General features: G+C 41.7%; 1 protein-coding gene and 1 long non-coding RNA gene across 5 annotated transcripts in view; one reads left to right on the top strand and one right to left on the bottom strand.

Annotated features, from left to right (window-relative positions):
• The window catches only part of ZNF704 (zinc finger protein 704), a 247172-nt gene that overhangs the window by 159181 nt on the left and 70888 nt on the right, over positions 1 to 17103 (top strand). The window lies entirely within an intron of this gene.
• Positions 14528 to 17103, bottom strand: part of LOC122679620 — a 98324-nt gene continuing 95748 nt past the window's right edge. For all 3 annotated transcript variants that reach the window (XR_006336460.1, XR_006336459.1, XR_006336461.1), the window contains one exon: positions 14528 to 14666. This is a non-coding gene — a long non-coding RNA (uncharacterized LOC122679620). The remainder of the gene's footprint in view (positions 14667 to 17103) is intronic.

Raw genomic sequence — 17103 nt, 5'->3', positions numbered from 1 at the left:
AGGCTGGTCGGGGGTCAATTGATCTAGGCTGGATTTGGTAGGGCTGGGTTCAGGTTTGATCCATATGACTCTCCTCCTCTTTGGACCAGCAAGCTAGCCAAAGCATGTTCTCACAGTGATGGTGAAATGGCCACAGGGGAGAACAGAAACCTGCAATGCCCCCGCCTTGAAGCCTAAGGTCAGAACTGGCACACCCAAAACAATGGGGTGAGGAAGAATGCTCAGCCTCTAGAGCAGGAGTCCCCATGCTTCAGGAACTAATGCCTGATGATCTGAGGGGGAGCTGATGTAATAATAGAAATAAAGTGCACAATAAATGTAATGCACTTGAATCATCCCCAAACCATCCCCACCCCCTTGGTCCACGGAAAAATGATCTTCCACAAAACCTGTCCCTGGTGCCAAAAAGGTTGGGGACCGCTGCTCTAGAGAATAGAAAAGTGTCAGTTCAAAAAGGGCATGGATTCAGGGGAAAGTGAGGGACTGGGAAGAATGATGTCAACTACCACAATGATATAATAGAATTTCAAAGTGTTGGGGGACATAATATAGAGGGTAATTGATGTTAGCTGGGGAAATTAGTTTTCACTTTCTGGAGAACATGGAATTTGAGAGAACTTAAAGAGCAGGTAGGATATGGATTAGCCAAGCTGAGGGGTTGTGTACTCCAGGTAAAGTGAACTCCATTGAGAACATTATGGACAACACTGAGTTTAATAAGTGAATGAAAAATCTCTAGGGGATGGCAACTTTGTGGATGCTCTGAAGTGTCCTCCTAGAAAAATTCACCTGTGCGCACTTCAACATTTATGTGCAAGGTTAGCTCTGTTCTTTTCTTCCCTGATGGCTCAGACAGTAAAGAATCTGCCTGCAATGCAGGAGATCCAGGTTTGATTCCTGGGTCGGGAAGACCCCCTGGAGGAGGGCATGTCAATCCACTCTAGTATTCTTGCCTGGAGATCTCCATGGACAGGCTACAGTCTGTGAGGTCGCAAAGAGTCAGACATGATTGAGCAACAAACACTTCCACTTCTCACTTGAAGGTGAGAATTGGACTGTGGTTGGACTTAAGATATTTCAGATATATGTTTTCTACTTAAACTTTTTCCTACCAAGAGGGCTTTTACATTACCTCAAAGTATTCAGAGAAGCTTTAACTACTAGAGCTATTTAAAGAGTATGGAATGCCTTTGCAACTTACAAATGGAAGTGTGATAAAGTTTAAGCAGTGTTTTAATTGGCTTTTCTTAGTTTTCCCTGAGGCAGATAAACCAAACTAGCAGAAGAAGCTGACAGTGAATAATAGCAGTAACAAATCTTGCTGATCTGGCTCTTAGATATTGTTCTTGACAGCACATGCCTACCATGTAGAATTTAATATAAAGCTCCCTCAGTAGATAAAGCTGATGAATATTGTAATCCCACTTTGAATAGACTCTTGAGTTCTTCTTTTCAGATTTAAGGAATAAATGTGCAATCTTTTATTGAGACCAGGACCCAAAATGTAGCTCTTTTGCTTAAAATTGTTAAGTTATGAACAAAAATAGGGCTTCCCTAGTGGCTCAGACAGTAAAGAATCTGCCTGCAATGTGGGAGACTCAGGTCCGATCCCTGGGTTGGGAAGATCTCCGGGAGGAGGAAATAGCAACTCACTCCAGTATTATTGCCTGGAAAATCCCATGGACAGAGGAGTCTGGTGGGCCACAGTCCACGCAGAGTGTTGGACACGACTGAGTGACTAACACACATGAACATAAAGAGACTAAATGACTCAAAATGAATGAGTTTTCTGTACGTGTAGTTAGGTGTCTATTCTAAAACTCCTGTGGATCAAGTCCTGATGTAGTTAGTTTCCTCTGAGTAATCAGGATCAGCTGCAGTGTTTAAGGATGCTCAAGGTCTTCTTGATTACTCTGGCTCCAGAGCTGGAAGGCTAAGACGTCTTTGAGTGAGCCAAGGCTAGAGGGTCTCAGATGCACTAAGATGTTTTCTGTGAGTCACTGACTTCTTCTTAAGTGATCTGATTTCCTTTGACCCTGTCAAGGGAAAGAAGTATTTTAGAAAGCAGAATGGGCAGAAGGAGATGGGTCCTGTTAAGCGTTGGAGACAGTCCTGTTTTCTGACCTACAAACACCAACAAGTCCTTTGGAGTTTATGCATGCATGCCAAGTCGCTTCAGTTGTGTCTGACTCTTTGCGACCCTATGGACTGTAGCCCACCAGGCTCCTCTGTCCATGGGATTCTCCAGGCAAGAATACTGGAGTGGGTTGCCATGCCCTCCTCTAGGGGATCTTCCCAACTTAGGGATCAAACCTAAGTCTTTCAGTCTCCTGCATTGGCAGGTGGCTTCTTTACCACTAGCACCACCTGGGAAGCCTTAAACTCCCATTAATTCTAATATGTATGAAATTTGGTTTAATACTCTATTCCTGGTATATGTAATAAAGAGGAAAGAAATTAAGTGATATCAAGAAAGTCCTTTGAAAGGAGCTGGTAGAAGTCCCCAGGCCCTTGTCACGAGGGATTCCTCACCTGTTAACCTCAGAATCAGACTCAGCAAATCTTAACATAGGCCATTCATCAGAGTCTCCTAGGAAGTTTTAAAACTATCAGTGCCCCAGGCCCACCCTAGAGATTCTGATTTAATTAGTTTGGGATGGAGCTGGACATCTGGACAAGGAGGTCTAATGTGTGTAGGGTAAGGGGGATACAGAATTAGACCAATTTTTTTTTTCTTTATTTATTTTTAAAATTAATTTATTTATTTTAATTGGAGGCTAATTACTTTACAGCACTGTGGTGGTTTTTGCCATACATTGATGTGAATCAGTCATGGGTGTACATGTGTCCCCCTATCCTGAAACCCCCTCCCCCCCATCCTTCCGAGTTGTCCCAGAGCACCAGTTTTGAGTGCCCTGCTTCATGCATTGAGCTTGCACTGGTCATCTATTTTACATATGGTAATATACATGTGTCAGCGCTATTCTCTCAAATCATCCCTCTCTTGCCTTCTCTCACAGACTTCAAAAGTCTGTTCTTTACATCTGTGTCTCTTTTACTGTCTCATATATAGGATCATCATTACCATCTGTCTAAATTCCATATATATGCATTAATATACTGTATTGGTGTTTCTCCTTCTGACTTATTTCACTCTGTATAATAGGCTCCAGTTTCATCCACCTCATTAGAGCTGACTCAAATGTGTTCTTTTTTATAGCTGAGTAATACTCCATTGTGTATATGTACCACAACTTCCTTATCCATTCATTTGCCGATGGACATCTAGGTTGCTTCCATGTCCTAACTATTGTAAACAGTGCTGTGATAAACATTGGGGTACACGTGTCTCTTTCAATTCTGGTTTCTTCAGTGTGTATGCCCAGCAGTGGGATTGCTGGGTCATATGGCAGTTCTATTTCCAGTTTTTTGAGGACTCTCCACACTGTTCTCCATAGTGGCTGTACTAGTTTGCATTCCCACCAACAGTGTAAGAGGGTCCCCTTTTCTCCACACCCTCTCCAGCATTTATTTTTTGTAGACTTCTTGATGGCAGCCTTTCTGACCGGCATGAGATGGTACCTCATTGTGGTTTTGATTTGCACTTCTCTGATAAGGAGTGACGTTGATCATCTTTTCATGTGTTTGTTAGCCATCTGTATGTCTTCTTTGGAGAAATGTGTTTAGTTCTTTGGCCCAGTTTTTAATTGGGTTGTTTATTTTTCTGGTATTGAGCTGCATGAGCTGCTTGTGTATTTTGGAGATTAATTCTTTGTCAGTTGTGTCATTTGCTATTATTTTCTCCCAATCTGAAGGCTGCCTTTTCACCTTGCTTTTAGTTTCCTTTGTTGTGCAAAAGCTTTTAAGTTTAATTAGGTCCCATTTGTCTATTTTTGTTTTTATTTCCACTACTATGGGAGGTGGGTCATAGAGGATCTTACTGCGATTTATGTCAGAGAGTGTTCTGCCTGTGTTTTCCTCTAAGAGTTTTATAGTTTCTGTAGACCAGGCTTTATAAGGTGAGAGTCTTCTGCCACTGGAAAGTGGGGAACCTCTCTGGAAGGTGGAACCTCTCCGGAACCTCTGCCCTCACCCCTTCCCTGGGCCTCATACCCCCCTGTCACCCTGCATCCCCCAAAACAGAAGCCTGAAGGCACAGTATAGAGGGCCAAGGAGTGCACCACCCTAACTCAAACACCAGAGTTACCACCCTAAGTGAGTTATTGCCTGGGGATATTGTCCCCAAATGCGGTGCCCTCAGGAGCCCATTCTGAAGCCGCAACGGGGTCTCAGTGCCCCTCTCATGAGAAAAAGAATAAAATGTCCACTTTGAGGAGTATAAAAATATGCACCTTAGACATTATTGAAAACAAAGGACAGGGGCAATTTAATTCACATCTTGTGTGGCCTTCATAAATTAATAGCGATCCCAGAAATGTGTGCTGCACTTCTGCCCAAGAGAGCAGGGGAGTGAATTATTCTTTCATGATATTATCTCATTCTCTGTTTTATCTGATAGACAAGAGTACCTGAATGCAGGGTATACTTTTTTGGCCTGTATTTTAATGAGTAATTTAATTTGATGAGTCAGAATATGGGGCTTTGCAGCCAAGAAATATGATCAGCATGCATCCGTAATTCTTTTTCATCTTACAAATCACTATTGTTTCCATGGAGTCTGTTGAATTGATGAATATTAAATCTGACTGCTCCTTGTGTGCATGGAGGCAAAATGGCAGAAAAGAAAGATCAGTGGTAATAGAGAGGTTTTGTGTTAAAATATATACTTACTGAAATATCACAGAACCGGCCCTCTCAGCCTCCTCTCACCATCCCCTTTATGTGACCTCGAATGGGAACTGTATGTTATTCACAATTGTGCTTTATGAGGCGACATCCATCAAATGGAAACCAGTGGTTGATAAGAGAAACACAGTTCTAGAGCCCTCCTTTCTTGCAGAAAACTGCTGATGTAAATATGTGAAGCCAGGAAGAAAAAGATCAAAGGTACCCAGAGGAGACCAGAGGAGATCATTAACAGCATCCAATAATTTCATGGAAAGAGATTGTCTAAAGATACCAAGAGCTCCCAGACAATCACTAATATCCTCTTAGCCCCTTGGGAGTAGTCAGTGGTCCATTAACCAAGAAGGAATTTAAAAACGAAATTAGGGGAAAAAAAAAAAAGCTTGATGCTCAGTGAACTTTAAAACAGTCTCATGGGAACCCTCCTACACTGTTGGTAGGAATGTAAATTGGTACAGTCTCTATGGAAAACAGTGTGGAAGTTCCTTAAAAAACTAAACATAGAGATACCATATGATCCAGTAATCTCATTTCTGGGCATATATCCAGAGAAAACCATAATTTAAAAAGATATATGCACCCCAGTGTTCATTGTAGCACTATTCACAATAGCCAGGACATGGAAGCAACCTAAATGCTCATCAGCAGAGGAATGGATAAAGATGTGGTGCCTATACACAATGGAACACTACTCAGCCATGAAAAAGAACAGAATAATGCTATTTGCCCCTACATAGATGGACCTAAAGATTGTTATATTGAGTGAAGTAAGTCAGACAGAGAAAGACAAATATCATATGGTATCACTTACATGTGGAATCTTAAAAAATGATGCAAATGAACTTATTTACAAAGTAGAAATAGAGTCACAGATATAGAAAACAAGGGGGAAAGGGTGAGGGAAGGATAAACTGGGAGATTGGGATTGACATATACACACCATTATATATATATAATAGATAATTAATAAGAACCTACTGAGGAGAGTTTGGGGGGAGAATGGATTTATGTATATGTACGGCGGAATCCCTTCACTATTCACCTGAAACTGTCACAACATTGTTAACTGGCTATACCCCAATACAAAATAAAGTTTTTTAAAAATCCTACTGTATAGCACAGGGAACTCTACTCAATACTCTGTAATGACCTATATGGGAAATATATGCATGCATGCTAAGTCGCTTCTGTCATATCCCACTCTTTTCAACCCTAGGCTGTAGCCCAGCAGGCTCCTCAGTCCATGGGATTCTCTAGGGAGGAATACTGGAGTGGGTTACCATGCCCTCCTCCAGGGGATCTTTCCAACTCAGGGATAGAACCCATGTCTCTTATGTCTCCTGCATTGACAGGTGGATTCTTTACCACTAGCATAACCTATATATATATACATATATATCTCTACTTTTTTAGATTCTATATAGATAGATAGATAGATAGATTTTATATATATGTAAATGTATGCATAACTGATTCACCTTAAGGTACAGACAGTACAACATTGTAAATCAACTACACTCCAATAAAAATTAATTTTTAAAAATATCCCATGAACAAGAACCTACAGAAGAGGCCAAACTTTTGAACTGTGCAGAAATTTTCCTTGACTCCCTCCTTTGTTCAACCACAATTTGATGGATTTGTCAGGCATTGTTTTCAGCTCTAGCAACAAAGTTGCTTTCCTTTAGGGTTGATAGACTTTCGTCTCAGAGGGGATAGAGGTTTAGGAAAAGGTTTTCCCCCCCAGTGCCTCTCATTTGCATCAGCTGCAGTAGGACTCTGAAGTCAAAGGTCATTCTCTATTGACTACAGACTTCCCACAAAGTGACTTTTTTGACAGAGAGGAAGAACATGCATGTGCTGTTGTGGCTGCCAGTGAAACAATTTGGACCAAAACTCCAGACAGAAATTATTTATCCAGGAAAAAGTGGCAGTGGAGTTATCAGGCCTTCTCTAATAATAACGGGTTGCAGGAGTCATTTTAGGATTGCAGAGTATTCTTCTAGAATCTGAAGCCCGACTCTGCCGAGTGAGGCTCTTGGCCCAGCCATCCCTACCAAGTGCCCCTCTGAGTGGCACCAGAGAGGGTGAGTTCTCCTTCATGTCTGCATCAGATGAAAGGAAGGCCCTTCGCAAAGTATATGACTTTCTGCAATGAACCTTGAGCAATGACATTTAGACATAATTGGCTTCTAAGATGATAGTGGAAACATAATTGTAACCCAAAGCAATTGTAAATGAAAGAGATTTCCCTAAATGATCCAGGCTTCCCAGGTGGTGAAATTGGTTAAGAATCCGCCTGCCAATGCAGGAGACACAGATTCGACCCCTGGGTCAGGAAGATCCCCTGGAGTGGGAAGTGTCAACCCACTCCAGTATTCTTGCTTGTAGAACCCCATGGAGAGAGGAGGCTGGAGGGCTACAGTCCATGGGTTCGCAAAGAGCTGGACACGACTGAGCACTCATGCATGCATCCTCCCTAAATGATCCATTACTGAAGAAGCTCACTATTTGACATTATCTTGTTTGTTAGCTTACTTCTGTATTATCTGCCTTCTCTGTGCCTCTTCCATGAGGGTGGGTTCTTGTCTTCTTCGCCAACATAGACCAGTTGCCTGATAAGAACTTTATTAAATATTCCATGACTGAGCTGAATAACTGATGATATAGATGATATAAACCTGGGAGGGACATCAGGCTCCATATCCCAAAGCTGTCAGCTTAGTGGAATGACCAGCTGAACTGACAAGGTGACATTTAAGAGCAATAAAGATGAAGTCTCTTATCTGGGCCCCCATTTCCACCTGCACAAGAGAAGGATGGCGGAAGCTTGGCTTAAGAGCAACACCTATGAAACACTTACAGGAGTTTGTGTACGATAAACTCAGTGTGAGTCAATAGTATGAAGAGAAAATGGCCAATATCATTACTATAAATGTGTCCCCCATTATGGTCGGTTGATTTGCCACAAGGGGGCCAAGATAATTCAAGGATTGTGTTTTCAACAAATCATGCTAAGACAAAGTGTCTACATGCAGAAGAATGAAGTTAGACCCATACCTCAATCATATTAAAAAATTTAAACTCAGAATGGTTAAAGATCAAATGTAAGAGGTAAAACTATGAAACTCTTAGAAGAAAACATAGAGGTAAAGTCCATAACCTTGAGTTAGGCAACGGTTTCTTAAGTATGACAACAAAAACACAAGTGACAAAAGAAAATTAGATACATTGGCCTTCATCAAAGTTAAACACTAAGTCCACAGAATGGGAGAAAATATTTTCAAATCATATACCTGATACTGATCTAATATCCAGAATTTAGAAAAGCTCTAACAACTCAATATAAAAAGACAACTCAATATAAAAAGACAACTCAATTAAAAAAAAAAAAACTTAAATAGACACTTTTTAAGAAAGATATGCAAATGGAAAATGAGCACGTGTTAAGATATTTGACATCAGTAATCACTAGGGCAAGGCAAGTCAAAGTGATTTTGTACCCACTATGATGGCTGTTATCAAAGAGATAACAACAAGTGTTGGAAAGGATGTGGAGTAATTGGAACCTTCATATTTTACTGGTAGAATTATAAAATGGTGCAGCCACTGTGGAAAACATTCTGTCAGCTCTGCAGAAGGTTAACCATGGAATTACTGTATGACCTGGCAATTCCACTCCTAAGTATACACCAAAGAGAATTAAAACACATGCACAAACACTTGTATGTCTTTTATTTTTATATTCATGAAAACATTATTCATTATATCCCCAAGTTAAAAAGAACACGAAGTCCATCAACTGATGAATGGATAAAGAAAATGTGATGTATCCATACAATCGAATATTATTCAGCAATAGAAAGCAATGAAGTACTGATACAGGTTACAACACGGATGAAGCTTGAAAATATAAACATGAAAGTAAAACACTAAGTCAAAGAAGCCAGTCACAAAATGTCACATCTTGTTCAGCATCATTAGTCACTAGGGTAAGGCAAATCAAAGTGATTTCACACCCATCGGCCCATTTATGTGAAATGTCCAGAAAGACAAGTATATACAGGCAACAGATCAGTGGTTGCCAGAAGGTGGGAAATAAGCAGAGACTGCTGATAGGTATGAGGTTTCTTTGGGGGATGATGCAGATGTTCTGGAAGTGGGAGAAGACTCTTGAGAGTCCCTTGGACTGCAAGGAGATCAAGGAGTCCATCCTAAAGGAAATCAACCCTGAATATTCATTGGAAGGACTGATGCTGAAGCTGAAACTCTAATACTTTGGCCACCTAATGCAAAGAGCTGACTCATTGGAAAAGACCCTGATGTGGGAAAGGTTGAAGGCAGGAGAAGAAGGGGGTGACAGAGGATGGGATGGTTGGATGGCATCACTGACCCAATGGACATGAGTTTGAGCAAGCTCCAGGGGATAGTGAAGGACAGGGAAGCCTGGTGTGCTGCAGTTCATGGGGTCACAAAGCGTCAGACATGACTTAGCGACTGAACAATAGCAACTGCATAACTCTGTAGACATAATAAAAACCACAAAAAAATACTGAATTTTGCACTTTAAAAGCACAAGTTTTGTGATATATAAATTATACCTTAATAAAGGTGTTATTGGGCTTCCCAGGTGGCACTAGTAGTTAATAAAAAAAAAAACCCTCCTGTCGATGTTAGAGACGTAAGAGACTCAGGTTTGATTCTTGGGTCGGGAGGATCCCCTGGAGGAGGGCATGGCATTCCACTTCAGTATTCTTGCCTGGAGAATCCCATGGACAGAGGAGCCTGGGGGCTACAGTCCACAGGGTCACAAAGAGTGGGACACGACCAAAGTGACAGCATGCGCGCACACATGCAAAGCTATTATTAAAAAAGGGGGGGGGGGGGGCGGTGGCATGAGGAAGGCTTCCCCAGAACAAGGTCCCTTTCACAGAGCACTTGTCACTTCCTGCCTGAAATACTGAATTCAGTCCTGGGCACCTGGGACAGAAGCAAAGTAAAACTGTGTCACCAGTGGAAAGCAGTTTCAATAGTTAGGACATTTAGACTTGTTCTGAGCAGAACATTGAGGGTGTATCAGATGCTTAACCTGTTTGTTTGTTTTTTTTAAATCCACGTACCTATGGACACCTTATCTTCAATAAAGGAGGCAAGAATATACAATGGAAAAAAGGCAACCTCTTTAACAAGTGGTGATGGGAAAACTGGTCAACCACTTGTAAAAGAATGAAACGAAAACACTTTCTAACACCATACACAAAAATAAACTTAAAATGGATTAAAGATCTAAATGTAAGACCAGAAACTATAAAACTCCTAGAGGAGAACATAGGCAAAACACTCTCCGACATAAATCACAGCAGGATCCTCTATGACCCACCTCCCAGAATATTGGAAACAAAAGCAAAAATAAACAAATGGGACCTAATGAAACTTAAAAGCTTTTGCACAACAAAGGAAACTATAAGCAAGGTGAAAAGACAGCCCTCAGATTGGGAGAAAATAATAGCAAACAAAGCAATAGACGAAGGATTAATCTCAAAAATATACAAGCAACTCCTGCAGCTCAATTCCAGAAAAATAAATGACCCAATCAAAAAATGGGCCAAAGAACTAAACAGACATTTCTCCAAAGAAGACATACAGATGGCTAACAAACACATGAAAAGATGCTCAACATCACTCATTAACAGAGAAATGCAAATCAAAACCACAATGAGGTACCATTACACGCCAGTCAGGATGGCTGCTATCCAAAAGTCTGCAAGCAATAAATGCTGGAGAGGGTGTGGAGAAAAGGGAACCCTCTTACACTGTTGGTGGGAATGCAAACTAGTACAGCCGCTATGGAGAACAGTGTGGAGATTCCTTAAAAAACTGGAAATAGAACTGCCATATGACCCAGCAATCCCACTTCTGGGCATACACACCGAGGAAACCAGATCTGAAAGAGACACGTGCACCCCAATGTTCATCGCAGCACTGTTTATAATAGCCAGGACATGGAAGCAACCTAGATGCCCATCAGCAGACGAATGGATAAGGAAGCTGTGGTACATATACACCATGGAATATTACTCAGCCATTAAAAAGAATACATTTGAATCAGTTCTAATGAGATGGATGAAACTGGAGCCCATTATACACAGTGAAGTAAGCCAGAAAGATAAAGACAATTACAGTACACTAACACATATATATGGAATTTAGAAAGATGGTAACGATAACCCTATATGCAAAACAGAAAAAGAGACACAGATGTACAGAACAGACTTTTGGACTCTGTGGGAGAAGGTGAGGGTGGGATGATCTGAGAGAACAGCATCGAAACATGTATATTATCTAGGGTGAAACAGATCACCAGCCCAGGTTGGGTGCATGAGACAAGTGCTCAGGCCTGCTGCACTGGGAAGACCCAGAGGAATCGGGTGGAGAGGGAGGTGGGAGGGGGGATGGGGATAGGGAATACATGTAAATCCATGGCTGATTCATGTCAATGTATGACAAAACCCACTACAATATTGTAAAGTAATTAGCCTCCAACTAATAAAAATAAATGAAAACAAACAAACAAACAAGGCTGAGGACACAGTTCTTCAAATTTGCCTGGTGTTTATGTGGGAGAGGAATCAGAACCGGGCTCTGTTACCCTGAGCTGCCTGAGGAAATGGCTGGTGTTGCCTCAACACGAAGGAGAACTTTATTTCTGAATTGTCTCAATGAAGACAGAGTTTTCTCTGAGCATGAGGAGTTCCTCACTGTGAGAGCAAGCAGTCAGAGTTCATGTGGTCAGGATGCTACGGAAGGCCAGGGGTGGCTTCAAATGACAGGTCAGATTGGCTGACCCTGAGATAGTTTTCCTATGAGTGGATCCTATCATCTAATCCCAGGAAACTCTTGCGGGTTGTAACTGATCTCTCAGCTCTCCTATGCCTGGAAGTCTGTGATACTTTTTTTTTTTTCCCTCTAAGTACATTTATTACTTGCAGTTTCACACAATCACATGTACCAATGTTTTTGTCTATTTGACATGAGCTTAAAATATCTTCTGAAATCTATCCTTATCAACCAAAAGTCAGGATCATCAGCAAATTCAAACGTTTTTCTGTGCCCTTGTCCAGATCATTTATAAAATGATCCAAGCAGCATCTTCGCAGGAACGTGGTTGTTAACATGTCTCCATGCAGAGAGGTACCCATTCATTTCCACCTTGTTTCCTGTTTCAAACTGGTTCTCTGTTCATGACAAGGCTCCCTCAATCCTCTGGTAATTCCACTTTTTAAAAATAGTCTATAAGGTAGAACTGTATTAAAGGCATTTTTAAAGACTAAAGCTTTTTTTAAAAAAGAAAAAGACTAAAGGAGCTACCTTCAATGTATTTCCTGTTGCAGTCTGAAGTGGTTTGGAAGCTGTGTGTGGTCTAACCCACTCAGCACTATCACTAAACATCAGTAGGGAAGACAGAGGGCTGTGAGCTATTACCTTCACTGCCTCCCCTCTATCTACGTGCATATTTCTTTCCTCAAGAATTTATCAATATAATGGGTCAATCAGCCATAAATTGCTTTTGCAGAAGTTATATCATTTGCTCAGTGTCTGTGGCCCCACTTTTTTACTTTGACCAACATCAAAGATAAAAAATCTGAGCCCCAGTAGCTGTAGGTTTCCACAATCCCCTGGGACTCCTTATAAAATTAGTTATATTCTGCCCTTTAGCACAGGGCTATTTAAAGACAGATTATATGTTTTGAGCTCTGTAGGTTCTCTCTTAAGTTTCTTTAAAATAGTTTTTAACCTGCTGGAGGCTGTGGATCAATTTCAAGCAATCTATCAATTCACTGAAATAATATACAAAATCTTGTGCTCATGTATATAGTCATTTTTCCTGCCTGATTCAAACTTTACACCTGACCTGCCACTCACAGGGGGCTTCTCTATTCTTCTTTGTATGTGACCAAAGCATCATTAGTCCCACTACCATGAGACTGTTGTTGTTTGCTACTGTTCACTTCTGTTGCCACTGCTGCTACTATCAAAACTGTCACCGTCATCAGGACTGTCATCAGTTTCCATCTTCCCAGCTGCTTATAGTCTCTGACATCTGTCACTAGGAAGCTGGAACATACACAGCTCGTGAAGTAATTCGGATTGTGGCCAAAAGTACACTATGTACCAGGAAGAATGGTGTTCCCCCTGGCCTAAGATTCTGGGCGTTGCCTGGCAATGCTGCCATGCACCCCAATTTCACCAAGGTGGGCCCTTTCCCTCGCTGCTATCAAGCTGGCTCAGCTTGCACAGTGAGCGTGTCACTGGGCTCCAGCTTGTGGCCAACTACACTCACATGTCTGCCACCCTATCCACTTGAGGTCTTACCCGTCTCTTTCCCTAGCATACTGGGTAGAAACAGTGTCTTAGCTCAGGCTGTGGAATATCATATTTATAAGCAATATAGATCCCTGGGTCAGGAAGATCCCCTGGAGAAGGGAATGGCTACCCAATCCAGTATTCTTGCCTGGAGAATTCCACTATTATAACTTTATCTAAACCTAATTAAGTCCAAAGGCTGTACCTCCTAATACCATCACACTGAATTTGGGGAGGACACAGACACTCAATCAGAAACACATATGGTGGTCTCCCACTGCCTGGATGGGAATCCAGTACCCACTACTTACTTTCCATTACCTCTCTGTGCCTCAGTTTCCTCATCCCTAAAAATGGAGGTAATGATAATATTGGCCTCATAGACTTATTTTGAGGATTAACTGAGTTTATAAAAGTAAAGGTTGGAGCAGTAGCTGGCATATAGCAAATGCTGCATAAATGTTAACTATTGTGATTTATTTAAGGAGGTAGGTTATACCCTGGATTTGACCCAGAAGGACCACAATCCAAAGGAGTTATAATAAACGAAGGTGAAAATGAAAGTCACTCAGTCGTGTCTGACTCTTTGTGATCCTGTCCATGGAATTCTCCAGGCCAGAATTTGCTGGAGTGGGTAGGTAGCCTTTCCCTTCTCCAGGGGATCTTCCCAACCCAGGGATCGAACCCAGGTCTCCTGCATTGCAGGTGGATTCTTAACCAGCTGAGCCACAAGGGAAGCTCAAGAATGCTGGAGTGGGTAGCCTATCCCTTCTCCAGGGGTTCTTCCCGATCCAGGAATTGAACCAGGGTCTCCTGCATTGCAGGCGGATTCTTTCCCATCTGAGCTATCAGGGAAGCCCCTAATAAAGGAAACGCTTGGGTAAATGTCAGAGTGATCTTCGGACAGTTCTGGAGACAGGAAATCCTTCCAGATGTTTTATTTAACTTGACTATCTTTTTCTTCTGTACTATGTTTTGCTATTGTTCAGTTGCTAACTCGCGTCTGACTCTTTGCAACCCCATGGACTGCGGCATGCCAGGATCCCCTGTCCTTCACCATCTCCCGGAGTTTGCTTAGATTCATGTCAATTGAGTTGGTGATGCCATTCAACCATCTTATCCTCTGTCACCCGCTTTCTCTTTTTGCCTTCCAACTTTCCCAGCATCAGGGTCTTTTCCAAGGAGTCAGCTCTTTGCATCAGGTGGCCAAAGAATTGTAGCTTCAGTTTCAGCATCAGTTTTTCCAAAGAGGATTCAGGGTTGATTTCCTTTAGGATTGACTGGTTTGATCTCCTGGCAGTCCAAGGGACCCTCAAGGGTTTTCATCAGGACCACAGTTCGAAAAGCATCAGTTCTTCAGCGCTCAGCCTTCTGAACCACGACAGCAAATATCACCCGTATCTCATCAGGAAAACACAGGCACACAGCTGGTCCTCCAGGAATGTATCCCAAGGAAGCTGAGGAAGATGTCCAGCCGGGGGATTTTTGAGTTTTCTCTGAAAGAAACAAGATCCCTGTGTTAAATTGCATAGTCACCAAAAAGAAACAGTACTTGTGGAGGGGATGGAAGTACACCACTCAGATCTCGTTTCAAAAGAAGCTGCAGCTGTGGGGAACACAGTTGCTGGCCAGCCTCTTGAGGCCACTCTTTTGAATCCGCTGCAGCTGGTAAAACCACGCTTCCCCTGGGCTGCCCTCCTCCAAGGACCTGGCTCAACAGGGCTCCTAGAGATGGGCCATTCTGCCTGACCTGGAGCTCCTCTAAAGGGCAACCTTGGTTCAGGACCCCATCAGCTTGAGCTGAGACTTTCTTCGAGTTGCTCCCAAGTACTTCCTACCCAATCCTCAGGCTTCCCAGGTGGTGCTAGTGATAAAGAACACGCCTGCCAATACAGGAGATGTAAAAGATGTGGGTTCGATCCCTGGGTCTGGAAGATCCCCTAGAGGAGGAAATGGCAACCCACTCCAATATTCTTGCTGGAGAGTCCCATGGACAGAGGAGCCTGGGGAGGGGGCTATAGTCCATGGGGTTTCAAAGAGTCAGACACGACTGAAGTGACTTAGCACCCAATCTTCTGTCCTTACTCTTTCCTCACAGGTGTCAGACCTGGCTCGGGGATGGGGGCAGGCTCCCCCACTTTCCCATGCTCCCAGCCCATCTCCTTTCATAGCCTCTTCCCAGGGAGTCTTCTATAAGTGAACTTACAGAGCTGCTCTTGTCTTGGTGACTGCTTCTGGAAGCACTCAGACTGACACAGAGCTATTACTCCCTCTCTGAACTTCTAGAAGTTTTACCTGCCTACAAATGAAAGCAGATGCTTATTTCTGTCTGTGCTGGATGAACCTTCATAGATATGGCATACCAAGTGAGAAAAGAAATGTTCATGGAGTCAGTGATGTATCATAGTCAAAGGGTTTTTTCCTCCATATTTTTATACTCATTTTAATTGGCTCATTTTCTCATCATATTTCAAATAAATCCAGATTCTTAGCCTGTATGTGTGTTAATTCCTTATCATAAGATTATTGGTACAAGTATGCAGAAAAGTAAATTTATAAGCCTTTGTAATGATTCCAAAAAAAGGAAGGAAGACAGGTAACTGCTGAACTGTTGACTAATAGAGGTCTATTTGCATTTGAAATATTTAGAACTTCATAATAGTACAGACTGGGAAGATATATTGAATGGGTAATTCTGCCATAGTTTAATCAATGTGCCATTAGAGTTAAGTGCACCTATAAACTGCTGGTACACTAGTGTGTCAACCTAAATGAGTGAAAAATTACCAGCAGAGGTGGAAATTATTATTTATACCTGATAGCTATACAATTGTTTTCAGTAATGCTTTTTACATTAAATATTAATTCCAGCATCCTAGCCTTATAAGCCATTTATATTGTTTTCAGAAGAAACGTGAAATAGTAGCTACAATGCTTTACTTCTCTGGCACTGTGGACCTCTCTTGGCTTCAGCCTAAGCCCTCTATGGCATTCCTAACCTGTATTCATCCACCTCTTATTACAGGAAACTGGATATGCCCTGGCCAGTAGCCATCCAGCCGTGTCACTGATCTGCTGTTATGTCCAGCAGTAACCTTGGCATTGTGTTCCTAACTATATCAGTTTCTCCTGCCTATTCCTTCAGGGAAGTCATGTTCCCACATACACAGAGTATACAAAGCAAAATGTGCAATTGTTCAGACTTTGGGTGTTCAATAAATAGGTTTGATTTCATAGAGCTCAGATTGTACTGTTATGAACACATTTAAGAATGATAGAATTACCATTTTCAAGGGAGAAGATTCATAACTGACAGTTTGAATTGATCTGTCACCAAATAATAGGTGTATGAATTGACAGAAATATATATCGTTAACATGGTTAAAATATAAAGAAGAGAATTCAGCCAGCAGAGCCAGTGATGTTGTGTGTATGTGAGTCCTCTAGAGGGCGATGTAGATGCTTGCACTCATTTCCCAGAATCTGGACATTCCAAGTGTCTCATGGAGAACATTGATGAGGTGTGGGCCAAGGAGTTCTGCCTAAAGAAGTGCTTTTCACATAGTAGATATTGAATTGAAGCTTGCTTGAATTATATTAATAGGAGATTATCTTTAATAAAAGCCAACTCCAGAAATAAAATTACCCACAGTACACACTTAAGGAAAGAACCACTGTCTGGCTTATTGATCTCAAACAATCGATTTAAATTGAGGATAAACTGGTTCACTTCTAGCCTCTGAAACTAAAAATAAATGTTTGATAAGAGCAGAAATCAGATTGAAGCCTATGAAACTGCCACTTTGGTATATTAGAAAAGAGTGAATATCGCAATTTCATATGGTTCAACTTAACAGTATATAACAGGTACTTATGTAGGGGTTAGAATTTGGGTGGATGAATTGAATTGAAATTTAATCATTCAAAACATTT

Source organism: Cervus elaphus, chromosome 21 (assembly GCF_910594005.1).
Source record: "Cervus elaphus chromosome 21, mCerEla1.1, whole genome shotgun sequence".
NCBI classification, from domain to species: Eukaryota; Metazoa; Chordata; class Mammalia; order Artiodactyla; family Cervidae; genus Cervus; species Cervus elaphus.
Note: the sequence above shows the minus strand (reverse complement) of the source record. Positions and strands in the feature narration are given on the sequence as shown.